The 27,669-nt window shown below is 46.4% G+C and overlaps 2 protein-coding genes across 4 annotated transcripts in view; both read right to left on the reverse strand.

Moving 5' to 3' along the window:
- The window catches only part of RCBTB1 (RCC1 and BTB domain containing protein 1), a 71,114-nt gene extending 52,236 nt beyond the window's left edge, over positions 1 to 18,878 (reverse strand). For 2 of the 3 annotated variants that reach the window (XM_079779120.1, XM_079779118.1), the window contains exon 1: positions 18,741 to 18,878. The gene's annotated coding sequence lies outside the window, so the exon portion shown is untranslated. The remainder of the gene's footprint in view (positions 1 to 18,740) is intronic. The other variant, XM_079779119.1, reaches the window with a different exon arrangement.
- SPRYD7 (SPRY domain containing 7) overlaps positions 1 to 27,669 on the reverse strand; it is a 354,235-nt gene that overhangs the window by 11,112 nt on the left and 315,454 nt on the right. The gene's annotated exons all lie outside the window — the stretch shown is intronic.

Raw genomic sequence — 27,669 nt, forward strand, 5'->3', positions numbered from 1 at the left:
CTCTCTCTCTCTCTCTCTCTCTCTCTCTCCCCTTCTACCTTTCTCTCTAAAATTAATTTTAAAAAAATTTTTAAAGAACCTGCTTTGTTGTAGATACTGTGTTAGGTAATTTCACATACACTATTTCATTTAATCTTCACAATACTCTTATAAGGGAGAGACCATAACCCATTCTCAGCAGCAGATGAAGAATAAGACTCAAAAGTGAAATGACTTCCCAAGGACACAGAGCAGTAAGTGGCATAGTCAGGATTTAACTCCCACTTCTCTGATTCTTCTTACAGAAACATCCGTCCTGGCCTTTCCAATGGCTAACCTTCTCCAACATTATTTGCCTGATTTATCTAGTCTCATAAATGTACACCAGCGTCTGTTTTAAAAACGCTTCAAATATAAAAAGCACTTCCCAAAAACATCCCCCAATGCACCTCTGTCTAAATTTGCCTGGTTAAGCCTCAAGAATGTTATTCATTCCTTCATTCTTCCAAAAGCCATTGAAAGACAGGCCGGGTCCTCAGGGAGCTCACAGGACTGTGTGAGCACAAGGCACTGTGTAAGACTGCTAAGGTACAAAATATGTCTTCATTAGAATATGCTCAGCCTGGCAGCTGATGACATGAACAAGGGATCCTCAGAATTCAGACAAGGTTCTCCAAGAGGTTCTGTGGAAGTATTAAAACCCAGGATGTGCTATGTACAGAATAACAGATCACAGTCTTGAGCTTGGGCATATAGCATATATTTACTAAAGCAGCACAGTATAAACGTAAGCACAAATACTGTACCACCAAAAGTTTCTAATTAACTCAAAATTACCACCATCATCATTATAAGCAAATTATTATAGTGAGATGTTTAATTACTCCATTTTCCTGGGGGCAGTGGCAGTGTTTAGAAAATCATACTGCATGGATACATGGAACAGATCGACAACTGTCAGAGAGGAGGGGGAGAGGGGACTGTATGGAAGAAGGTGAAGGGATTAGCCAAAGAACATATAGGCATAACCCATAGACACAGATAACAGTGTGGTGATGGCCAAAGGGAAGAGGGGGTAGGGGCTGGGTAGAAACAGGCAAAGGGGGGGGGGGGGGGGAATACGGGGACACCTGTAATAGTGCCAACCATTTTTTTAAAAAAGAAGAAAAAAAGGAAATCATGCTGAGTATCATAATTCTATCAATTTCTTATACTTACTGTTTGACCCTCTATCACAAAATTATGAAGAGTATGTACTATTATCCTAAAAGCTAAAGCAGGTATAATCACTAAAAATTAACTAGCTTTTAACCTAGTATGAAATCTCTATCAGACTTAAGAACCTTGTGGTTGACTATGAAGTACAAAGATATCCTATCTAATAATAGAGTAATATGCAAATAACCATCACTCCGCTACGCCCATGATTGGGCAGCGGGAGGCTGGGGGGCGGGACTTGCGAGTCCCGCCCCCTGCGCCTCTCAACGGCCGGATCCATAACCGCTGAGGAGAGACCCCTCAGCGTTCGCGGGTCGGAGCGGTGGCGGTGGTGGTGGCGCCCCAGACCCACGAACGCTGATGGGGGCAGGTCCGGGCGCCGCTGCCGCCACTGCCACCCCCGGAGAGACTCCTCAGCGTTCGCGGGTCAGAGCGGTGGTGGAGCCCCCGAACCCGCAACGCTGAGGGGTCTCTCTGGAGGGGGTGGCGGCGGCAGCGGCACCCAGACCTGCCCCCATCAGCGTTCGCGGGTCTGGGGGCGCCACCACCGCCGCCACCGCTCCGACCCGCGAACGCTAAGGGGTCTCTCTGGGGGGTGGGGGAGGCGGCGGCGGTGGGGGGGACCCGCCTCCATGCTCCTGCACTGGGGGAGGGCCTGGTCAGCAGCCACCGAGGCTGCTTCAAGGGCCAAAGAGGGAGGCAGGGCCAAACCCCAGTGGCCGCAGCTGCTGCGGGGCCGGGGAGCCAGGCAGGGCTGGACAGGCAACCTCAGGGTGGGCCTGGGGGTGGGTCCAGCGGCGCAGCTTGACAGCAGACAGCAGGGCCTGCTTGGCCGTAGCTGCCGGCGACCCACAACAGGCAAGTGGGCCTGCAGGCAGCACCCAGCAGGGCTTGCTTGCCTGTCGCTATGGTGTGGAGCAGGCAAGCCCCGCAGAAAGCAGAGAACCACAGGGAGCGGGCCTAAGCCGTCAGCAGGACATGCCCTGAGGGCTCTCAGATTGGAGAGGGTACAGGTCGGGCTGAGGGACCCCCCGTGCATGAATTTCATGCACCGAGCCTTTAGTATCACAAGAAGAGAATAGTGGGACAGCTCTGATATCTTATTACATTTACTAAATTTGCCTAAACATAAATTAGAAGTATTAACAGTTTTGATCTAATGGCATGGATTCTACTTTAAAGGAATATCAATATAGTGCAACTATATTTCATTTTAATCATCACTCCAGATATTGCCAAAAAAATTAGATACTTCAAGTAGTAATACATGAAGTTATTCTACTAAGGCACTGAGGAGGCACTGCTAATCCTAATATATAAAATCCAGGGGCCATCACGACCTAAACGACCAGATGGACCACCAAACAGCAGGATGCGTGGGGTGACCAGGCTGGCAGGGAGGTTAGTGAAGGACGACCAAACAACTGAACAGCAGGCTACGTGGGGCGACCAGGCCAGCACGGGGGTTAGTGAGGGACGACCAAACAACTGAACAGCAGGCTACGTGGGGCAACCAGGCCGGCAGGGGGGTTAGTGAAGGACGACAAACGACGGAACAGCAGGCTACGTGGGGCGACCAGGCTGGCAGGAGGGTCAGTGAGGGATGACCCAACAACTGAACAGCAGGCTGCGTGGGCAACCAGGCCAGCAGGGGGGTTAGTGAGGGATGACCAAATGATTGAATAGCAGGCTGTGTGGGGTAACCCGGCCGACAGGGGGGTGAGGGATGACCAAACGACTGAACAGCAGGCTGCGTGGGGTGACCAGGCTAGCGGGGGAGGGGGGGCAACCAGGCCAGCAGAGGGGGGCAGTTGGAGGTGACCAGGCTGAAAGGGGGGCAGTAAGGGGTGACCAGGTTGGCAGGGGGCCATTTAGGGGCAACCAGGCTGGCAGAAGGGGGCAGTTGGGGGCAACCAGGCCAGTGGGTGGGGCAGTTTGGGATGATCAGGCTGGCGAGGGGGGGGAGTTGGGGGCGACCAGGCCAGCAGGGGGGACAGATAGGGGCGATAAGGCCAGAAGGCAGAGGTGGTTATGGGTGATCAGGCTGGTAGGGGGGCAGTTAGGGGTGATCAGGCAGGCAGGCAGATGAGCAGTTAGGTGCCAGCAGTCCCAGATTGTGAGAGGGATCCCAGATTGGAGAAGGTGCAGGCTGGGCTGAGGGGACCCCCCACCCCATGCACAAATTTCGTGCACCAGACCTCTAGTAGGGAAGAATCTTCAATGGCCTGCTCACCCAGGCCATCCTGGATATGCATGGATTCGGCAGTTACTATCTTAAGGAAAAGGTAACCCAGTGCTTTTCCTTCCCAAGTTTCTGGGCACCACGTAAATGAAGCATCCAAAGAGAAGATGCTAACAAAAAGCTAAATTATGTGTTAACTAGTGGCCCAGTGCATGAAATTCATGCACATTAAAAGGGGATTAGAGGAAATAATTTAATATTGTTATTTGCCCTTTCTCTATAATAGAAGTGTCAGAGATGGAAGAAAAGTAGTAAAATGTATATAAAAACCTTCCTCCTGTCAGAGTCTGGGGCGCACCACAGGACCCAGAGTCAAGTCCCTGCCCACCCACATACGCATCAAAATTGCGTGAATCCCAGATCCGGCCATTGGGCTATATCCAGACCTGGCCAGTCCCACCCTTGTCAAGCCTCGCTGGGCAGTGGGTGTAGTCTCAGGTCCCCTGGCCCGGCACCAGGACAGGGGGCGTGGCCTGAGGTCCTCCAGCCCATACCAGGGCAGGGGGCGTGCCTTGAGGTCCCCCATCAAGCACCGCTGGGTGGGGGATATGGCCTGAGGTCCCCCATCAAGCCCCACTGGCAGGGGAGTGCAGCCTCAGGTCCCCTGTCAAGAGCCACTGGGTGGGGGGCATGGCTTGAGTTCCTCCATCAAGCCCTGCCAGGCGGGAGGGTGCAGTTTCAGGTCCCCTGGCCCAGCACCAGGAGGGGGGCGCAGCCTCAGGTCCCCCATCTAGCCCCACCAGCAGGAGGGGTGCAGCCTCAGGTCCCCCGTCAAGCCTCACTGGGTGGGGGGCACGGCCTGAGGTCCCCTGTCAAGCCCAGCCAGGCAGGGGGGCACAGCCTCAGGTCCCCTGGCTCAGTGCTGGGGCAGGGGGCAAGGCCTGAGGTCCCCCGTCAAGCCCCACCAGGCAGGGGGGCAAGGCCTGAGGTCCCCCGTCAAGCCCTGCCGGGCAGGGGTGCTGTCTGAGGTCCCCCTGCCTGGTGCCATGATGGGGGGCACGGCCTGAAGTCCTCTGTCAAGCCCCACCTGGTGGGGGGTGCAGCCTGAGGTCCCCCGGCCTGGCGCTGGGGCAGGGGGAGCAGCCTGAGGTCCCCTAGCCCAGCACCAGGACGGGAAGCGCACCTTGAGGTCCCCCGCCAAGCTCTGCTGGGCGGGAGGCATGGCCTCAGGTTCCCTGGCCTGGTACCGGGGCAGGGGGCTCGGCCTGAGGTCCCCTGTCAAGCCCTGCAGTTGAGGGATGCGGCCTGAGGTCCCCGTCAAGCCCCATGGGGGTGGGGGAGGGCATAGCCTGAGGTCCCTGCTGATTGCTCGTTAAGGCTCCTTATGGGAACTTGGCCTCAGCTGTGTGTTCAGCCATCTTTGTGACAGAGTGATGGTCAATTAGCATATTCCCTCTTTATTAGATAGGATTCTCATGTTGAAAACAAACACCACACACAAAAAACAAATATACTCTGTAAGGCTTACCTATGTTATAAAACATTATGTACAACATGATTACAATATTGTAAAATGTAATATATACAGAAAAAGTATATATAAACATCAAAATATATTTCTCTGGAGAGATTAGAGGTGACATTTTTTTCTTTGTATTATTTAAACTGTAGAGGCCCGATGCACTAAATTCGTGCAAGGGGCTCGGCCATCGCCGAGTTGGCGGCTGCCCTCAGCCCACACAGCCCTGGCTTCGTACGGAAGGTCGTCCGCTGTCTAGTCTAATTAGCATATTACACTTTTATTATTATAGAAGATACTCCAAATTTCTACAACAAACACTTTGTGACCAAAAAATAAATATTTTAAATGAATATAAAAGCTTAGTGATTTGAAAGCTGTTAAATGTTTTATTTTATTTTTATGAATTTTGAAGTTACTTTATTTTAATTTTTCTTTATTGTTGAAAGTATTACAAATATCCTCGTTTTATTCCCCATTGAGTCCCACCCCATACTGTTGTCTGTGTCAGGCTGGAGAGGGGGGTAGGGAGAGATTAACCAAAGAACTTATATGCACATATACATAACCCACTGGCACTGTTAAAAGTTTTAAAAGGTACTCTTGCCTTAAATTCACAACTTAGGGTGGCAGTGCTTCAGGCAAATCTATAAAATAAATTAATATAAAATTAGTAGAAAATGGGATTGTAAAAGGATGCAGCCAATGTGAAAAACATTACCACAGTTCCTCAAAAGATTAAACATAAACTACTATGATCTAGCAATTCCACTACTAGTATATGCCTAAAATAATTAAAAGCAGGGACTCAAACATATAGTTGCACATCAATATTCACAGCAACGATATTCACAGCCAAAAAAGTGGAAAACCCAAATATCTATTGATGGATGCATGGATAAACAAAATGTGGTATCTACACAAAAGAGAATATTAGCCCTAGCTGGTTTGGTTCAGCGGACAGAGCGTCGGCCTGCAGACTAAAGGGTCCCGCGCTCGAATCTGGTCAAGGGCACATGCTGGGGTTGTGGGCTCAATCCCAATAGGGGGCATGCAGGAGGCAGCCAATCAATAATTCTCATCATTGATGTTTCTATCTCTCTCCCCCCTCTCCCTTCCTCTCTGAAATCAATAAAAATATATTAAAAACATATACATATTATTTAGCCTTAAAAATGAAATTCTGATACATGCTACAACAAGGATAAACCTTGAAGGCATTATGCTAAGTGAGATAAGCCAGATACAAAAGGACAAAAATATGATTCCACTTATATGAAGTACCTAAATGTACGTGACAAATGTATGATGTGAACAAAATAAAAGCACATTAATTCTTTTGCTGACGATGACCCCCAAATACCAAGAATGCTGGGGAAAGCATAAAGAACAATACAATCATGGCCCCTGCCTCTGAGGAACTTAAGGTTTAATAGAAAGTCAGATCCTAGTAAGGGGAAACCTAGAATTCAAGTGTAAGTGGACTAACTAAGCAAATTATGGGATACAACATGCAAATATATAGTTCATGTGATACATGCTACTGTGTAAATGGAAAAAATTATGTGCATAACAGTTACAAGTATATAAACATTATATAGCCCAGAAAACTGTTATATGCAATTCAAAAAATCAAACTATCAGAACTCTAACAGATGACAAAATATACACATTTCCTTAGAACATCATCTAGTTTCCTACAGGAAAAAGTGTTTTTCACAGCCTTCTTCCTTTTTCACCAATGGAAGTTCCCATTTGAGCACATAAGACTTAAGGCTATTTTCAAAGATAGACCACATACTGGGGCACAGGCAAAGTTTCTTCAAATTCAAGATAGAAACTGTGTCAGATCACAATAGCATAAAATTAGAAATCAACTACAATAAAAACAATGAAACAAAGCAAACACCTGGAGGCTATATAGCATGCCATTAAGCAATGGTTGGGTTACCAAAGAGATCAAAGAAGAAATAAAAAGCATCCTGGCAACAAACAACAATGAAAATACAACAATCCAAAATCTATGGGACACTGTGAAAGCAGTCTTGAGAGGGAAGCTTATAGTTCTACAGGCCTACCTCAAAAAACAAGAAAAAGTGGTAATAAATTATCTTATCCTACAACTCAAAGAGTTAGAAAGAGAGCAACAAGAAAAGCCCAGCCTAAGCAGAAGGAAGAAAATAATAAAGATCAGAGCAGAAATATATGACATAGAAACAAACAAACAAACAAAAAATAATATAAAAGATTAAAAAAACACACACAAGAGTTGGTTCTTTAAAAGGATAAACAAGATTGATGAACCTCTAGCCAGGCTCACCAAGAAGCAAAGACCCAAAAAAACAAAATCAGAAATGAAAGAGGTAAAGTAACAACTGATCCCATAGAAATAAAAAGGATTGTGAAAAAATACTATGAACAACTCTATTCCAACAAAATGGACAAACTAGACGAAAGGGACATATTCTTAGAAAAATATAAGCTCCCAAAACTCAATCAGGAAGAATAAAAAAAAACTAAATAGGCCAATAACTACCGAAGAAATTGAAGCAGAGATAAAAAAAATCTTCCAGCAAACAAAAGCCCTGGTCCGGATAGTTTTACAGTGGCGTTCTACCAAGTATTCAAAGAAGAACTAAAATCTATCCTCCTCAGACTATTCCAAAAAGTTCAAGAGGAAGGCACACTTCCAAGCTCTTTTGATGAAGCCAGCATTACCCTAATTCCAAAACCAGATAAAGACACCCCCAAAAAAGAGAACTACAGGCCAATATCCTTGATGAACATAGATGCTAAAATCCTCAACAAAATTCTAGCAAATCGGATCCAGCATTATATTAGAAAGATCATACACAATGACCAACTGGGATTTATTCCGGGGATGCAAGGATGGTATAATATTCGCAAATCAATAAATGTGATACACCACATAAACAAATTGAGAGACAAAAATCACATAATCATATCAACCAATGCAGAAAAAGCATCTGACAAAATCCAACACCCTTTCTTAATAAAAACTCTCAGCAAAGAGGGAATAGAGAAAGCACACCTCAATATAATAAAACAAACCTACAGCCAACATCATACCCAATTGGCAAAAACTAAGCTCATTTCCCCGAAGAATGGGAACAAGACAGGGATGCCCACTTTCACCACTCAGTGACTTTCACAACAAAGTGACAACAAATACATATCTATCAACAAGTGAATCTAAAAATCAAGTGAACTGCTCTAACCAGTTTGGCTCAGTGGACAGAGCGTTGGCCTGAGGCCTCGAGAGTCCCAAGTTCGATTCCGGTCAGGGGCATGTACCTTGGTTGCGGGCACATCCCCAGTAGGGGGTGTGCAAGAGGCAGCTGATCCATGTTTCTCTCTCATCGGTGTTTCTGACTCTCTGTCCCTCTCTCTTCCTCACTGTAAAAAATTTTAAAAAAAAAAAATTTTAAAAATATATTTTATTGATTTTTTACAGAGAGGAAGAGAGAGGGACAGAGAGTCAGAAACATCGATGAGAGAGAAACATCAATCAGCTGCCTCTTGCACACCCCCCACTGGGGATGTGCCCGCAACCAAGGTACATGCCCCTGACCGGAATCGAACCCGGGACCCTTGAGTCCGCAGGCCGACGCTCTATCCACTGAGCCAAACCGGTCTCGGCAATAAAATATATTTTTAAAAAATAAAATAAAAATCAAGTGAATAAAAAATCTGATGAACAGAATAAACTGGAGAATATAATAGAATCAGGGGCATAGAAAGGGAGTGGACTGACAATACTTGGGGGGAAGGGGGTGTGGCGGGCGCAGGAAGAGACTGGACAAAAATCGTACACCTATGGATGAGGACAGTGGGGTGAGGGGGTAAGGGCATGGGGTGGGGTGGGAACCGGGTGGAGGGGAGCTATGGGGGGGGGGGGCGGGAGAGGAACAACTGTAATAATCTGAACAATAAAGATTTATTAAAAAAAACAAAAAAACAACTGGTACATCTACACAATGAAATACTATACCGCTATAAAAAAGAAGGAACTTTTACCATTTGTAACAGCATGGATGGAACTGGAGAGCATTATGCTAAGCGAAATAAGCCAGTCAGAGAAAGATAAATATCACATGATCTCACTCATATGTGGGATATAATGATCAACATAAATTAAAGAACAAAAATAGATCCAGAGACAAATGGCGGGGCGGGGGGGGGTGGGGTGTAGAGAGCAACCAAAGGATTTGAATGCATGCATATTAGCATAACCAATGATGGACACAGACACGGGGGTGGTGGGGGCTTGCCAGAGATGGGAATGGCTTGGGGGGGGAGGGGGGGAGGGGGCAGTGGGTCAATGGGGAGCGGGGGGGAAGGAGACATACTAGTATGTAAAACTTTAGACAACAAAAAAAAAGACTTAAGACTTTGGTGATCTTTTCTCTATTTCTGAATGCATTATATTTCGATTCTAGGAAAACTTTTTTTAAAAAATATATTTTTATTGATTTTTTACAGAGAGGAAGGGAGAGGGAGAGTTAGAAACATCAATGAGAGAGAAACATCGATCAGCTGCCTCCTGTACACCCCCTACTGGGGATGTACCTGCAACCTAGGTACATGCCCTTGACCGGAATCAAACCCGTGGCCCTTCAGTCCACAGGCCGACGCTCCATCCACTGAACCAAACTGGCCAGGGCTCTAGGAAAACTTTCAAATAGCAAAGTTCAAGGGTTTGGGGTAAACTTTTGCGGTACAATTTTACAACTTGTTACAGCAAAAGCAATTAAAAAAAACCTCTCAGGTTACAGAAGAGCCAAATGTTACTCTTATGGATCTCTTCCATACTTACTCTGATGAGCTTTTTGAGAATGAGCAGATGCTACAACACTGATTTAGACACAAAATGTATTTCCCAGGACCAGACAAACCTCTAAGATAGGATCAGACTCAAAATTCTCACCCTTTCTATAGTATAAGTACTACAAAGAAGCAAAGTTTCAGAGATTTGCTGAGACATTAATGTTGTTACTGCCTAGCTGCTAGAACAACTGTCATCCATTTCTCTTTTCTGCAAGCTAACCATTCTAAAATAATGAAAGGGAAAGATGGAATGTCCTGAATACTTGACAAATTCCACAAAGACTAAAAGGCTCTGTGGATGTAACATTCTCCAAGACTTTATGCCATCCTTCATAAAGATGCAGCTAACACTGTGACTGCTCTTTGTCTCACTAGTTTTGTTCAAATTTTCCTAACACTGTGACTGCTCTTTGTCTCACTAGTTTTGTTCAAATTCATCACTCATTTAAAAGGACAACTGTCACTTCCTTTGCCAGTAGGTTGCTTGACTTGAAGCACAATTTGTAATAATGGCCTCTGGAAGAAATTCTTCAGTCCATTATCCAAAGGACTGCTTTCATTTCATTGCACAAAAACTTTAGGCAATTCTAGGATATAGGGAATCTGACAGCTCATTGTTAAGTGAAGAAACAATTCTACTGAAGCCATGTGCTCAGGTTAGAAAAGCAAACAACCCAAATGGCAACAGTATTAGCAGCAAAAAATAACAAATCCAGGGTTGTGAAGCTGACTGTGATCTTATAAAAGAATTGCTTTTATGAGGTACTTTTATTGTCAGAAGGAAACAAACAAACAAAAATAAAACCCACCATCATTCAAAATAATGTTCTTCCACAATTTTTGTTGTTGTTGCACCAAACACACAGGGGCCATAAAATAGACCACAATAAAAATACTAGATGGGTCAACAAGTTAAAGGAATGAATTGAACACAATAATACATCATTTATTTTTCTAATGAGTCCAAGGCTGGAATGGAGGGGCCCAAGTTCAAATCTATTTATGATATTATGAACCTTTTCTACATGGATCTCTCTAAAGTGATTTTATCTACTAGTTTTTGCTGTATGAAAAGTACCAACTGTAACTGTTGTTAGAGAGTGGGAATTTTTGAGCACTCCAGAAAGGCCGTGGACTATGCCCCAGATAGAGTTGTCAGTGCTGACACCAGGCCAGGCCTTGAGATATGGTCTCATGGCCCCTTCCCCTTGCACCTCACACAATAGCCCAGCAAGATAGAACACTGTCAGCTTTCTAAAGAACAGGATAACCCCATAAATAACACGGTCGTCAATAGCATGGCCCTGACATTATTTGGGAAAAACTGTTTTGTCTTGGGTTGCTTACTCTGCAAAAACAGGATGTGGTTAATGTGCTTAAAAGTGGTATTGCACAAAGGGTCGGGACTGCTCTCTGACCTCCCTGCGTGGGGAGAGAACAGTCGCCGGCCGGCAATTAAAGGCTCCCTAAATTTTAATTTGGTCTGGACTCCAGTGGTCTTTACTCACGTTCGCTCCACAACACTGTGTTGGCCTAAAGCCAAACTAAAATTCCAGCAATGGACATGCAAAACCATACTGTATTCATTCAATAAATGTTTACCGAATGTCCTCTAGGTAAACAGAACACAGAGCCAACACCACCACTAGCACCTGAACCCCCAGCAGAACTTACATGCAGTAACGGGGTCTAGACATAAACATATGCTCACCACAGTGTGGCCAGTGCTACAATGGTGAGGTTCGGTGCTTTAGAAGCATCGGAAAGGGAAGTGTCAACTACCTGAAAAGACAGCAGGCACCTGGAATAGTGAATATACACGCCAGGTAAAGTTCTGGTGGAGGAACTGAAAGAAATTTAGCAGGGCTGCAGCCAAAAAGCTTAGATTTTATCCTAAGAGCAACATGTAATCACTGGAGGATTGTAAGCAGGGAAGTGGCGTGTCTGTTAAAGATTATTCTGGCTGAATGTAGAGACCAAATGGGGATGAAGAAGGAGTTCTTAGAGGGAACTTAAGGTGGCTGCAGTAAGCCACGATAGAATGGAAGCCTATATGGGGAAAATGGAAATGGAGAAAACTGGACAAGAGACAGACTCAAGAGTAATTGACTGAATGGGAGGAAGGAGCTAGATAAGAGTAAGGCAGAGCCAAGGGATTACACACAGATTGTCAAATTAGAAACTGAGTGAACTGTAATGCTACTCACTATAACAGAGAATACAGCAAGTTTCAAAGGGAAATGGGGAATGATTCTCTGGACATTTTACCTTTAGTTACGTGTGGGATATCAAAGTAGATATGTCCAAGAGATAGATTTATAAATATGAAGATCAAAAAAGAGATATGGATTGGAGATTTGGAAACCTGGTATGAGATCATCCCGGGAAAAGTGTGTGGAGTAAGAAGAGAAGAGGATCTTGGACAGAACTCTAAGAAACTCCAACAGCAAAGGGACAAGGATATTCCATAGAAGAGACTGTGCAGAAACAGGCAGAGTAGGAAGAAAACCAGGAGAAGAGTGTCATGGAAGCCTAGGGACGTGAGCATCACACAAAGGAGTTTACAAGAAGAGTTTCAGGGAGGTTGTGGGTGGACAAGGCCAGATTGCAACAGGATGAGGAGCGTGTGAAAGTGCAGAAGAGTATAAACAACTTGTTCAAGTGAAGGGAAAAAGTGAAATAGGGTAGTAACTGTAAAATGGGCTAGAGTTGAAGGACACACTTCAGGTGATCTTTTTGTTTTAAACATGTTAGAGATGTGAAAATGTTTAAATGTCAATGGGAAGGAGCCAGTAGAAAGGGAGAGGAGAAGACACAACTAAATAAGGTTTCTGAGAAAGTAACAGGGAATGGGATCTGAAGCAGAAATGTAGGTAAGCCGTAGAAAAGGGGGGGGGGGGTCTTCCATTAAAACACAAGAAAAAGGAAAGGATGGATATGAATGAAAGTGAGTCTAATGGGGAGCCAGAATTTGGAGCAATTCCTTCCTTCCTCCCCCCATCCCGCCCCCCCTACCTATCCATCTAATGACAGTCCACTAAGTGAGTCTGCATTTTTTTTTCTATCAGCAATTTATGAGTGTCCCAATTTCTCAATAATCTCACCAACACTGTCCTTTTTTATTATAGTCATTCTAGTGGTTTGATTTGTATTTGGGCACATTCTCTCTGAGATCCCCTATTTTTCCCAGTGAAGCAAGTTTCCTGTTAATGGTAAGAGGGGAGGTAGCAATAGAAAGTGGAGTGGAATAACAACAAAAAGAGGTAGAGAAGTCTGAAGCAGTCACCAGGGAGGATGAGAAAGAGCACTGGGCAGGGAAACCTGAAGATATATTGAGACAGCCCAGTGGAAATGGAGACCATAAGTAAGTAGAGGTACCCTACCCATCTGAACTCCTGTGAGATTTTATTCTCCAGGAAAGAATTGTTGTGTTTTAAAATATTATTTTATTTTTTTAAAGATTTTTTTAAATTGATGAGAGGGAAAGAGGGGGAGAGGGGGAGAGGGGGAGGGAGACATCGATGTGAGAACAAAACATTGATCAGCTGTCTCACACATGCCCCCAACCAGGGATTGAGCCCACAATCTGGGCATGTGCCCTGACTGGGAATTGAATTGGCAACCCCTCAGTGCATGGGATGATGCCCAAACAACTGAGCCACACCAGTCATGGCTTGTTTGTTTGTTTTTTTAACTGATCTAACCAGAATTTGAATGGGAAGTTGCTCAGACGATTTTCTCATTTAGAACTAATGACAGAAGTGCACCTGAAAAATTCATCATTTTTGTGTTTAAAATCCTGTAACAAACACATTAGAAGTGACAGTTTGCATCAGATTCACTCTCCTTGACCACTGAGAACAAAGCACATGTGTCATGCCCTGACTGGTTTGGCTCAGTGGATAGAGCGTCGGCCTGCAGACTGAAGGGTCCCAGGTTCGATTCCGGTCAAGGGCATGTACCTTGGTTGCGGGCACATCCCCAGTAGGGGGTGTGCAGGAGGCAGCTGGTCGATGTTTCTCTCTCATCAATGTTTCTAACTCTCTCCCCCTCTCCCTTCCTCTCTGTAAAAAAAATCAATAAAAATATATTTAAAAAACAAACAAAAAAAGCACACGTGTCCACTACAGCAGATCTGACATTTGTACTGTAAGGACTTAGGCTACAATCATCAGGTGCTAAATTCATGAAATATAAACTGCAAGAAACACCACACATCTGTCATTACAATAATGGGTAATTCCTTTAAAACATGTCACAATCACCGAAACCAGTTTTGCTCAGTGGATAGAGCGTTGGTCTGAAGACTGAAAGGTCCCAGATTCGATTCCGGTCAAGGGCATGTACATTGGTTGCGGGCACATCCCCGGTGGGGGGTGTGCAGGAGACAGCTGGTCGATGTTTCTCTCTCATCGATATTTCTAGCTCTCTATCCCTCTCCCTTCCTCTCTGTAAAAAATCAATAAAATATATTAAAAAAATAAAAATTAAAAAAATAAAATAGTACAACTTTAAAAAATAAAATAAAACATGTCAGAATCATATCACAAAACATTAACGTAAGACTGATAATAACAATCATATCTATATATATAAAACCCTAATAGGCAAACAGACTGAACGGCGGAACCGAACAACCGGTCACTATGACGTGCGCTGACTACCAGAGGGCGTGCGCAGAACATGGCAGGCGCCGGCAATAGGCAGCAGAGCGCGGAACATGGCGCTTGGCCACTGTGGGATGGCGGAACAGGTGAGTGGGGGCGCCAGACTAAGGCGGAGCACCAGTCGCTGTCATTGGGGCGAGCCTCTGGTGGTTACTGAAAATTCTTTGCTCCCGTGTGCCACAGTCCCGCCGGGCATGCACACCTCCTGCCAGTGCCGGCCCCACTCACACCCACTGCCATCGCCGGAGCCGCCGCTCACATTCGCTGCTGGCACCGGCCCTGATCGCCCCTCAGAGCTTTTCCACACCCCCTGCTCCTGAGGGGCGATCGGGGCCGGCAGCCACCTCTTGCACCCACTGCCGGCGCCGGCCCCACTCACACCCGCAGCCGGTGCTGGAGCCACAGTTCACACCTGCTGTTGGCACCTGGCGCCGGTGCCGATCACTTGGTGCCGTCAGCAGGTGTGAGTGGTGGCTGCCAGCACCCATCGCCCCTGAGGGCTTCTCCACCTCCCCCTGCTCCTGAGGGGTGACTGGGGCAGCTGCCACAGCTCACACCTGCTGTTGGCGCTAGGCCCAATCACTCCGCACCGTCAGTGGGTGCAACCAGGGCCAGCACCATCAGCACGTGGGAGCAGCGGTGGCAGGAGCAGGGCTACCAGCAGACAGGGGACTGGGAGCCACTGCGGAAGGTGCCAGGCAGGGGTGCGAAGGATGGGCCGAGACCTGCCCCTGTGCCCACCACAGCCTTGCGGCCCAGTTCCTTTCAAGGTGCATGAATTTGTGCACTGGGCCCCTAGTATACAAATAATAAACAATTGGGTGTGGCTACAGATTGGATGGGGTGGGATCTCAGAGAATCATGAGAGTGAACAGTGTGAGCCACACTGATGGAAATTCAGATATGGCTGCCAGTCAGCTCTGCGATGGTGGAGGTCCCAGCACAGGAACAATGAATCCTGTGAGTACCCCTGTCTGGGCAAAAGCCACCCCCAAGTTCCTGTCCTGATGCCAGATAGTGCAGTTCCTCCCCGTATGTCCCTGGATTCTCCCAATGTCGCCTTCCGGCTCTGGAGCTCAGAGGAAGCGGGATCATGTAAGTTTGTGCACTGGTCCTTTAAGAGGAACACCTGGGACTCCAGCAGCTTCCATGTCACTCAACCACAATAACTACTGGTTTTTATAGTCCAAAGCTATGGGGACTTCTCTTCCCAGTTCTGGAACCCTGGGCTAGGGGTGGTGTGAGGCTGGGACCCCCTGCTTCTCACAGGAGGGCTTGGAGATATCCCTCCTGATTTAAAACACACCACACATGGGTGTTGGACTAGCCCCTCCTGTGCCTCTGCTCCTCCTACCAATCTCGATGTACTTTCTTCTTTACTTCTCTAGTTGTAGGACTTCGATTCAGCCAGACTTCAGGCAGTTCTGTATTTTAGTTGTAATTTTGATGTGGTTGTAGGAGGCGGCAAATACCAGTATTTATCTATGCCACCATCTTGGTCCTCTGTTTCAGTTATCTTTTGCTAAATAATACACCATCCCACAACTCAGTGGCTTAAAACAATGTTATATCCCTCAGCCCTGTGTTTTGACTGGATTCAGCTGGGATTACTCATGAGGTGACAGGCACTCAGGGAGCTTAACTAGGGCTGAAACAGGCATAGCTCTCTGGGCCACTTCCGGTGGTCTCACTCTTCACCTAGTTTAGGCCAAGCCTCCAAGTCTCTATACATACTGATTGGCTTCCAAGAGAGTGAAAGCTAGAGCTGCCATTGCCTCTTTAAAAAACTACGCCCAGAACTGACACAATATCACTTCTGCTACATTTTATTGGTCAAAACAAGTTACAAGGCCAGGCTAAATTCAAATGGAGCAGAAAGAGACTCCATCTCTCCATGGCAGGAGTGGCAGTCGAGTACAGGGAAGGGAAGTATTGCTGGGAGTCGTCTCTGGAAACACTACCACAGCAGTAAACAGTGTTACTGGACCTTTCCCCTGAATCACTTGAGTTCAGGACTGAGGCACTAGAGAGAGGATACACTTTGTCTATTTCCAAAACTAGAATTTTTCCTTAAGCACTGAAAAGAATACCTCAGCAAAGATTTTTCCCCTGCTAATCTGAGAAATCTTTTTTGGGATTGTGGGAAAGACAGATGCTACTCTTCAAGAATGGCCTGAGTATAGTCTCCCTGGATAGGATTCCTCATCTCCTGAAGTCATTTCACACTTTTTAATTTATTATGTGTACATGAGTATGATCTCATTTTTTAAAAGTGTATATAACACTAAAAAAAGATATAGAAGTATCTCCAGCTATTTGAACTCTTGCTATCCAGACTCTATCTAAACTCAAGAATCAAAGAGATTTGGCTAAGTTCTTCAATACTCAAACTTCTGCTATTGGCTCTCCTAGCTTAAGGTTTGGGTATCTTAGTATCCCTTATAATAATCTGAAATCTCACTATCTGAATATGGCAACCCATTAAATATGCATAGTAAAAAGGACTTATACCCCAAAATGTTAACTGTTGTTATTTTAAGATAGTATAAGCACATTCTTCTTTCTGCTTCATGTTTTCTATATTTTATTTTTTTCTTTGCAAAATTAAAAAAATAAATCAATATTGTGGACTTAATGTACTTGGAAATTTTCAAAAATTAAGTTCATACAGTAGATCAACCACATAATTGATTTAGATAATTATTTGATTAACTGACCTCCTCAAGGAAGTCTATTCTGGTTAAATTCAGACAATAGTCATCATGTGTCTCCTGTGAATTCCTCAACACATACACAATATGAAACACTTTTAGATTTTTTTTAACCATAGAGTATCTAAAAAGTGTGTCCTAAGGCCCAGCCTGGACTCTAGACTCCTTGAGGGCCCAAAGCTTGTTTTCCATGAATGACATTGAATGTAGTACACACAGAAGTAATAGTATAATAATAATAAAGGTCTTTGACTTCCCTTCAGTTTTATCACCACACCGACTTTCAGATAAAGAACACCGTCTCAGGCTTCCCAGCTTGAGGTGCTGATTATTAAGATGGAGCTAAGCTCTTGCTGGAACATGCAGGCACTCTTTAATTCTAAATTTTTTTAAAAAAATTAAGCTGGAAACTTGATAGCTTTGGTTTTTTATGGCTATTTTCTGAAGCTCTCAGAACTGGATCATTTGGATCACACACAATCACTGCGGAAATCTTTTTAATGACTAATATCCTTCCTCTTTAAGAGAAAGAGACTAGAGGGTAGACTGTCTAAAAGTATTAATAAATAGACTGGTATTTCACACAATGGATTAAAAGATATCTGGGCCCTAGATTAACTGCTATATTAATAGAATCTAAATATACAGTTACATACTCAACCCGAGAGAAGTTCAAAGAGGTGAAATTTAGCCAGTGCTCACTTCGAATGGATACTTTACTAAAGTTTAAAGCACACTGTAAACTACCCTCAGGGTTAAATCATTTTTCCATTCCTCTCAGCATTATTTACCTTGATGTTGTCATGCTATGATCCCACAATGCACACCAGTTTCAGAAATTCAGTTTTTGCCTCCAATGGCTATTAATTCTCTCCCCAAAAAGAATAGGCCAAAGACAAATAAAGACGACGAATCTAGGCTTTTCAAGCATTATTACAATACTGACTTTATATAAAATTGTAAACCCCAGCTGCAGAAAGTTCTGCAGCAGATGACTTCGGAGCGTCTCACGTGCAAATAAACATAAACAAAAGGCCACTGACGGAAGCAGGACAGGGCATGCCTCACTCAGACAGAGCAGGTAGTTTACTTGAGGCAGGACAGGAGACATGTCATTCCACTCGGCTGACCGCACACCTGGATAAAGGTCCCTACTGTGTGAGCAGTCCTTTGTGGAGCCCGCGTTGTGGGGGATGGGAAAAGTGAAGCATATGCTCCGTGGCACCACTACCCTCCCCGGCGGAGGCGAAGGGGGAGATGCTGAGATCTAGACTCCAGAATAGATTCCAGAGGAAGGGCCGAAGGAGGACGCGGAGGGTCGAGGGGGGTGTCCGTCAGAGCTGCGACAGACTCCGACGAGGAGCAAAACCGCGTCCCTGCAGCTCAAAAAAAGAGAGGGCGCAAGGGAAACTTTTCCTCACCTCGCCCTCTCCCTCCACCTGGAGGAAATGCTAGCGGAGGTGCTGACGGTGCGGACCCGCGGACCGGAACCCGCCGCCGGAGGGAAGAGGGGAGGGAGCGGGAGTAACGGGGCGCGCGGCCCGGCAGGCGGCGGGGAAGCGGGCCGGGAAGGGGAGGGGCGAGGGCGGCCGCTGCGGGCCGGGCCCGCGACTCACCCGCTGCCTGGAGGCCCACCGCTGCCGCTCGCCGTCCGCCGGGCCCAGCCGCCGGGAGCGCCGCGGGACGCGGAGAGCTCGGCTGCAGGAGACTCACAGGCTGGCCGGCACCCAGCACCGCCTCGGGGAGCGCGGGAGGCGGGGCGCGGGGCGGGGCCTCGGGGTCACGTGGCCGGGCCGCCTCACGTGACGCCGACGCCGCGCGCGCCGGGCGAGCTCCCTGGCGGAGCTGCCCCTCTGGCCTCGCAGGCTGTTTGGCTGCGGGCTCGCGGGCCCGCGGCGTCTGTGGAAGCCGGGAGGTCGGGAGCCCAGCCCGCCGGCTCTGCGGCGGAGGGTCGCGGGGGAGCTTGGTGGCCGCGGAGCTCACGGCCTTTTGTCCGGCGGGGAACCCGGGACGCGCGAGGGGCGGGCTCCTGCTGTCCTCCCGGGTGGCTCGGCCCGGGGTGGGTCAGCCAGCCACCCCTGGAGACTAGGGCGGAAACGCGACTGGCCACTGCTCTCCACGTGGTGCTGCCTGGGACGAGGGGCCGCAGAGGAGGAGAGCCTGTTTTACTCCAGAGACGTGCCCCCGCATGCCTGCACACTCGCCTGGAAAGCGCCTGAGTAAGCATGGAGGGAGGATGGAGAAGGTGACCACTGCACCAAGCCTAGGAGGGAGTGAAGCGCAGGGCCCAGGTCCTGGAAGAACTCCAGGAGCCTGGCTGTCAGAGTTGGAAGAGACCTAAGACGGCAAATGACCCGAATCTTTTCTTAGTATAAATGAGTAAGGCCAAGAGAAGGGCTGCTTCCTGCCATTCCAGTCTATTATCTGCGGAGACCACAGCACCTTCATAAAAAAGGTTATTTCAGAAAAGTCCCAGTGGGCTCCACGGGATAAAGTTCAAACTTCTTGGCATAACTTTCCAAATAATCTTGTTCAAACGTACTTTTCCCCTTTGTGCTCCCATGAATAAACAGAAAAACACTTCATTTTCTAATTATCACCAAACAGTTCCACTAATCCACTGAGAGAAGCCTCCTTTTCCTCATCTTCCAGCACTTCCTCAACAGTAGTCTAGAGGCTCTGGCTACAGAGAATGCCTCTTTTCCTTCACTACTCAGCTTTCTTCGGATTGCTACTTACTTTTTCCCTAAGTAGCTTTACTCCTTTTTGCATCTGTTGATTCTTTTGCCTCTGTCTGAAATGCCTGGAATCATTACCCTCTCCCTCCTTGAATAAAACCAGAGCCTAACAATTATTAAAACTGTAAAAACATTTTATCAGAAACTATTGCAATAGGACAATCGAGACCAGTTCTATACTGAGGGTTCTTTTCCCCTAAGTTTCTGAATAAAATCTGTTTTTACCTCCAGAGTTGGGGGAGGACTACTCTTCTTTATGTTCATGCTAATAGATGACTATGCTAGTAAAAAGTATCTGCCAAGAACCCAATGAAATACAATTTTTACAGCTTTAACTACTGTCAGCCTCTGGTTATCTTTAACATTACCCTCAGGTGTACATCAGTCTCCTACTCATCGTTAAGAATCCAGGTCTAGCCGAAACCGGTTTGGCTCAGTGGATAGAGCGTCGGTCTGCAGACTGAAGGTTCCCAGGTTCGATTCCGGTCAAGGGCATGTGCATTGGTTGCGGGCACATCCCCGGTGGGGGCTGTGCAGGAGGCAGCTGGTCGATGTTTCTCATCGATGTTTCTGGCTCTCTGTCCCTCTCCCTTCCTCTCTGTAAAAAATCAATAAAATATATTAAAAAAAAAAAAAAAAAGAATCCAGGTCTACCAGTAGCCCTGGCTGGCAGACTGAAGGGTCCTGTGTTCAGTTCCAGTCAAGGGCATATGCCCAGGTTTCAGGCTAGATCCCCAGTAGGGGGCATGCAGGAGGCAACCAATCAATGATTCTCACCCTTGACATTTCTATCTCTCCCTCTCCCTTCTTCTCTGAAAGCAATAAAAATATATTAAAAGGAATCCAGGTCTAATACCACTTTTGTCTCCCCTGCATCTTCCCTGATTCAACAGCATCATCAATTGAGGTTCACTCGACACTGTCAACTGTAACTTCTTCCCTGATTTCTAGGATGCTGTACATAGTCTGATGCATAAATCTCACATTGCCCAAAAATGTACTGTGCATTTCCTGTAAGAGGTAAATGACTTATCACTTTCTTCTTCTTTGGATTATAAATTCTACGAAACAGAACGTCTGGGCTTAGTGCAGTGCCTTCAATATCCACTAAATGAAGTGGCTTGACCAAGATCATAGCAGTTCAGTGAAATTACAAAAAAAAAGAAAAAGAAAAAAAAAAAGAGGTCTACTTTGCTCAAAGAAACTGAAGTCAATTTCTTTAGGCTATAACCTGATCAATAGAACTTCTGTAAAACATATTTATGTGAGAAAAATAAAAGTGAGGGTTTGGGGTTTGAGTAATCAAGTATTTGATAGAGGACAAGTAATAGGTAGATTAGGAAGGGAGGAGAAGGCCTTCCAGGAAAGAGAGAAGAATGTTCAAAGGTAGGGAGGCATGAATCATTGTTATTTATTTAGGACTAGTGGCCCCGTGCACGAAATTCATGCACATTAAAAGGGGATTAATTAGAGGAAATAATTTAATAATGCTACTTGCCCTTTATAATAGAAGTGTCAGAGATGAAAGAAACGTAGTAAAATGTATATGAAAACCTTCCTCCTGTCAGAGTCTGGGGCACACCATGGGACCCAGAGTCAAGTCCCCGCCTACCCACCTGTGCCTCAAAATCGCGTGAGACCCAGACCTGGCCGCTCCCCCTCCCATTGGGCTAGATCCAGACCTGGCCAGTCCCACCCTTGCCAAGCCCCGCCGGGCAGGGGGCGTAGCCTCAGGTCCCCTGACCTGGAGCCAGGACCGGGGGCGTGGCCTGAGGTCCCCCAGCCCAGACCAGGGTGGGGGGTGTGCCTTGAGGTCCCACGTCAAGCCCCGCTGGGTGGGGCGCATGGCTTGAGGTCCCCCATCAAGCCCTGCCAGGCGGGGGGGGGGGGGCACAGCCTCAGGTCCCCCATCCCAGCACCGGGAGGGGGCGCAGCCTCAGGTCCCCCGTCAAGCCCCGCTGGGCAGGGGGTGCGGCCTGAGTTCCCCTGACCCAGCACTGGGGGTGCACCTTGAGATCCCCTGTCAAGCCCAGCCAGGCAGGGGGTGCAGCCTCAGGTCCCCTGGCCCAGTGCTGGGGCAGGGGGCGCGGCCTGAGGTCCCCCCTCAAGCCCCACCTGGTGGGGGGCACAGCCTGAGTTCCCCCAACCCAGCACTGGGGGTGCACCTTGAGGTCCCCTGTCAAACCCAGCCAGGCAGGGGGGTGCAGCTTCAGGTCCCCTGGCCCGGTGCTGGGGCGGGAGGCACAGCCTGAGGTCCCCTGTCAAGCCCCACCTGGTGGGGGGAGCAGCCTGAGGTCCCCTAGCCCAGCACCAGGACAGGAAGCGCACCTTGAGGTCGCTTGTCAAGCCCTGCCGGGTCGGGGACACAGCCTAAGGTCCCCTGTCAAGCTCCACGGGGGCGGGGGAGGGTGTAGCCTCAGGTCCCTGCTGATTGCTCATTAAGGCTCCTTATGGGAACTTGACCTCAGCTGTGGGTACAGCCATTTTTGTGACGGAGTGATGGTCAATTAGCATATTCCCTCTTTATTAGATAGGATAAGCAAATAGCATTGTATGGCTGGTTTTAGTGGCCTTGTTTACCTCTGGGACAATGAAAGCCTATTTAGCTAATGTTGATTTACTTGAAAGAATGACATATCAATTAGTATTAGTATTATTTATTGGACTGAGTAACTTTCCATCAGACAAATTACAAGTCTTCACCTAAAATTGGCCTGTGGACTCATGCTGGGTGTTTTTTGTTTGTTTGATTTTTTACCTTTTTTTTTTTCATTAGTTCCAAAAGCTCTCTATAATTCTTATATTAAAAAAAAAATAGGGAGAACTCAAGATGGTGGTGTAGGTAAACACCTAAACTGCGGCCGTGCACAACAATTTCAAAACTACAACTAAAAGACAAAACGTCTATCACCCAGAGCCACGGGAGGGCTGGCTGAGTGGAAGTTCTACAACTAGACGGAAAGAGAGGGGAGCATTCAGTGCACAAACGCTGAAAAGCTGAGGTATGGGGGCATGTGCGATATGGGCTGGCGGCGGATCCTGGCTGGCGGTGGGTGTTGCTTTCTTCAACCCGAATGGGAGATGCACGGGACCCAAACTCCTACGGGGAGAAGCTGGACTGTCTGCCATCAGGTCGGAAAGTGAGGGTGGCTTGCTTGCAGAGCTGTGCGGAGGAATAATTGTTTGCTGCGCTGGGGCGTGAGACGCAGGGACGCGGCTGGAAACGTGGGACAGCTGGCTGCCAGCCATTGCTGTTTGCCACGCCCTAGCCTAGTGACGCCCTGAGACCCCACCCTGCACAACCTACAAACTCACCCAAGCTCCAAGCAGCGGTTTTTGCATATGAATGGCCTTCACTATCACCGCTTAACCTAGCAAACTTGCAAACCGGTTCAGACAGCTCCATAATCTACAAATCCCAAGCAGGGAGAAGAGGACTGTAGTTCTTGCTGTAGCTCCTGCAGGGTGACCTCAGACAGTAGCTGACCTGTACCCCATTGGAGATCCAAAGCCAGTGTACCTAGTGGTCAGTGTGAGACACAAATTTCAACTCCTCACATCCATAAGTGACACATTCAAGGGGCAGACTCAGTGAGCACCAAAGCCCCACTGAAACAAGTCCTGCACCATAAGCGTGTCTCCAGTACAGCAGTTCTTCCATTATAAACACAGAGGGTCCCCACAGCCAATTGCCCTGGAGGACAATTCCTCCCAGTGTACCAACAGCAATCAAAGCTTAACTACACCAAGACTTTGCATTCAGCACACAAAGGGGTGTACCAAGAGCGTCCACCTCAGGTGATTGGGGAGGCTGAGCTACTGGCCGCTGTGGGTCACCTACCACACAAAGCCACTCCATCAACACAGGGAGGCAGCCAAAATGCGGAGACACAGAAACATGTCACGAATGAAAGAATTGGAGGAAAGCAAACTATGGGATGACATAGAGTTCAAAACCACATTTATAAGGTTACTCAAGAATCTTCTAAAAACTGCTGAGAAACTTGATGAGACCTTCAAGGACCTTAATGAGAATGCCAAAAAAATGGAAAAGGACCAGTCAGAAATTAAGCATACACTGTCTGTAATAAAAAATATACAGAAACTCAACTGTAGATCAACATACCCCAAGAATCAAACCAAAGATCTGAAATATGAGGAAACAAAAAAAACCCAACCAGAAAAACAAAAAGAAAAAAGGATCCAAAAATATGAAGATAATGTAAGGAGCCTCTGGGACATCTTTAAGCATACCAACATCCGAATTTTTGGGGTGCCAGAAGAAGAGAGAGAGCAAAATATTGAAAACCTATTTGAAGAAATAATAACAGAAAACTTCCCCCACCTGGTGAAAGAAATAGACTTACAAGTTCAGGAAGCACACAGAACCCCAAACAAGAGGAATCCAAAGAGGACCACACCAAGACACATCATAATTAAAATGCCAAGGGCAAAAGACAAAGAGAGAATCTTAAAAGCAGCAAGAGAAAAACAGTTAGTTACCTACAAGGGAGTACCCATACGACTGTCAGCTGATTTCTCAACAGAAACTATGCAGGCCAGAAGGGAGTGGCAAGAAATATTCAAAGTGATGAACAGCAAGAACCTACAACCAAGATTACTCTACCCAGCAAAGCTATCATTCAGAATTGAAGGTCAGACAAAGAGCTTCACAGATAAGAAAAAGCTAAAGGAGTTCATCACCACCAAACCAGGATTACATGAAATGCTGAAGGGTATTCTTTAAGAAGAGGAAGAAGAAGAAAAAGGGAAAGGTAAAAATTATGAACAACAAAAAGACATCAAATACATACCTACCAACAAGTGAATCTAAAAATCAAGTGAATAAAAAGTCTGAAGAACAGAATGGACTGGTGAATATAATGGAATCAGGGACATAGAAAGGGAGTGGACTGACAATTCTCAGGGGGAAGGGCGTTTGAGGGGTGTGGGAAGAGATTGGACAAAAGTCTTACACCTATGCCCTGACCAGTTTGGCTCCGTGGCTAGAACATCCGCCTACGGACTAAAGGGTCCCAGGTTCGATTCCGGTCAAGGACATGTACCTTGGTTGCGGGCACATCCCCAGTAGGGGGTGTGCAGGAGGCAGCTGATCGATGTTTCTCTCTCATCGATGTTTCTAGCTCTCTCTCCCTCTCCCTTCCTCTCTGTAAAAAAACCAATAAAATGTATTAAAAAAAAAAAAAGTCTTACACCTATGGATGAAGACAGTGGCGGGGGGTAAGGGCATGGGTGGGGTGGGGAATCAGGTTGAGGGGAGCTATGGGGGAAAAAAAAGAGGAACACCTGTAATAATCTGAACAATAAAGATTTATTTAAAAACAAAACAAAAAAAAACCACACAAAATTACATGTTCCAACAATGAACTTTATCTATAGGGCAAAAAAACTCAATTTACAAGCACTACTTTAAGGAAATAACTGGATTCTACCTCCAGAGTTGGGGGAGGACTACTCCTCTTTATGTTCATGCTAATAGATGACTATGCTAGTAAAAAGTATCTGCCAAGAACCTAATGAAATACAATTAATGTAAAGTTTAAGTTGGAATGGGACATAGGAGAACAATTCTAATCACTCTTGGGGACTTCAGAATTACATTTCAAAAATTAATCTCTCACCCAGCTGGCGTGGCTCAGTGGTTGAGCGTTCACCTATGAACCAGAGGTCACAGTTTGATTTCTGGTTGGGGCACACGCCTGGATTGTGGGCTCAATCCCCACTAGGGGTGCAGGAGGCTGCCTATGGATGATTCTCTCTCATCATTGATGTTTCTATCTCTCTCTCCCTCTCCCTTCCTCTCTGAAATCAATAAAAATATATTTATTTAAAAATTAATCTCTCAGTAAATGGAAAATTAGAACATTGTCTTGTGTTTGCTCCCTTTTTCTCCACTATGCTCTTCTGTGAGTGTCAATTTAGGCCACTGTGGGTCAGCCAATCCAGCCCTACTCCCTTCAGCTGGACTATCTCACCCGAGGTGGGGAACGTCCAGCCCGGCCCACAAAATCATTTGGTCTGGCCCTGCCAAGGCAACTAAAGGTGGGACTTGCAATTCAATAAATCTAGGAGCTTTTTTTCATAGCAACATAAATTTATATTAAGTGAATTATATTAAGCGAATGATGTTATAAATATCCAAATGGCCCTTGGCAGAAAAAAAGGTTCCCCACCCCTGAACCTCTGATTGAATGCACCTCTTACACAATATTCTTTGCTAAGAAAATCTAAAGGTCCCTTACATGGACAGTTGTTTTGCACAGGCCACTGCAAAGTTCTTAATATTGGGCAAGCAAAAATAAAAGAGATTTCAGTTACTTCTTCAAAGACTTGAATATTATTTCTTCTGAGAGAAATAGCTGGGAGCACCCAGATTATCTTCATCGTCTTTGCTCCTTCCCTCCTCTTGGGGTTGGTCAAGATTAAGAGAAATAGCCTTGGCCTGTTTTCTCAGTGGTTAGAGTGTAAGAAGGGTCAGGGGTTTGATTCTGGGTCAGGGGTAAATACCTCATTGCAGGTTCCCCAACCCCAGAGGGGACAGTGTGGGAGGCACCCAATTGATATGTCTCTCATGTCGATGTTTCTCTCTCCGCCTCTCCCTCTCCTCCCTCCCTTCCACTCTCTCTACAAATCAATGGGAAAAAATATCCTCAGGTGAGTATTAAAAAAAAGAGATTAAGAGAAATAAGCTGGAGAACCACCAACAATGGCTAAATTAGGGAACATTTAGGTCACTATTTAAGATTGCTTACCTGTTTTTGTAACACACAGGAAATCTGTTCTGATAGTCTCAAAGATAATAAAATTTATTTTAAGAATTGAGGATGACATAACTGCTTTAGAATTTTGCAAATGTAATAAAATATAGAATCTATCTAGAGGGAGATTCCTTGATTTTTAATTAGCTAAACAAGGTAAACATGATTAGTCACAATAAGTTTTACAACTTTAATCATTATGGATCAAACTCCTTTGGGGATAAGGGAAGGGAGGGTGGGAAGATAACCCGTGCACACAGACAATAGTGTCGTGAAGGCCTGGGGAGAGGAAGGGAAGGGGTCAATGGGGGAAGAAAAGGGGACATCTGTAATACTTTCAACAATAAAAATTTAAAAATCTACTTTGGGGATAATTTATGCTCTTATAGTGGGACTAGAGGCCCGGCGCACAAAATTTGTGTGTGGGTACAGTCCCTAGGCCTGGCCTGCGATCAGGGCCATCTTCCCCAGCTACCTGCAGCCAGCCCCGCTCCCCCCGCCCCGCCACCACCCACCCCTGGTTCCCCATTCGCCATTGGGTGATCGGCGCTTGACAGCAGGGGAAGGGACCGAGAGGTTGGCTGTTCCCACCCGGTCGCTGGTGGTTTGCAGGCCAGCCACACCCCCAATCAGGGGGTGGGGGTCCCCGTTGGGACCTGCGGCCAGCCTGGGCGAGGGGCCTGGGGTGGTCTGCAGGCTGGCCCTGCCCCCAATCGGGGTAGGGGGGTCCCCACTGGGGGGCAGGGCGGCCTGGGCGAGGGGACAGGGGTGGTTTGCAGGCTGGCCAAGCCCCCAGCGTTGTCAGGAAGGACATCCAGAAGACGTCCAGTCTAATTAGCATATTACCCTTTTATTAGTATAGATAAATAAACATAGTATAAAATGTGGAAAAAATAATGAAAGAAGTGGTAATGGAAAATTGAAAAATAAATTTTATTTTAATTTCTTTTTCCTTCATCCCAAGAACAAGATGAATTTTCCTTTTCTCACCATGCAAATATTTTATTTTTTCTGATTCTAGAATTTTT

The sequence above is a fragment of the Cnephaeus nilssonii genome (genome assembly GCF_951640355.1).
Source record: "Cnephaeus nilssonii genome assembly, chromosome: 8".
NCBI lineage: Eukaryota > Metazoa > Chordata > Mammalia > Chiroptera > Vespertilionidae > Cnephaeus > Cnephaeus nilssonii.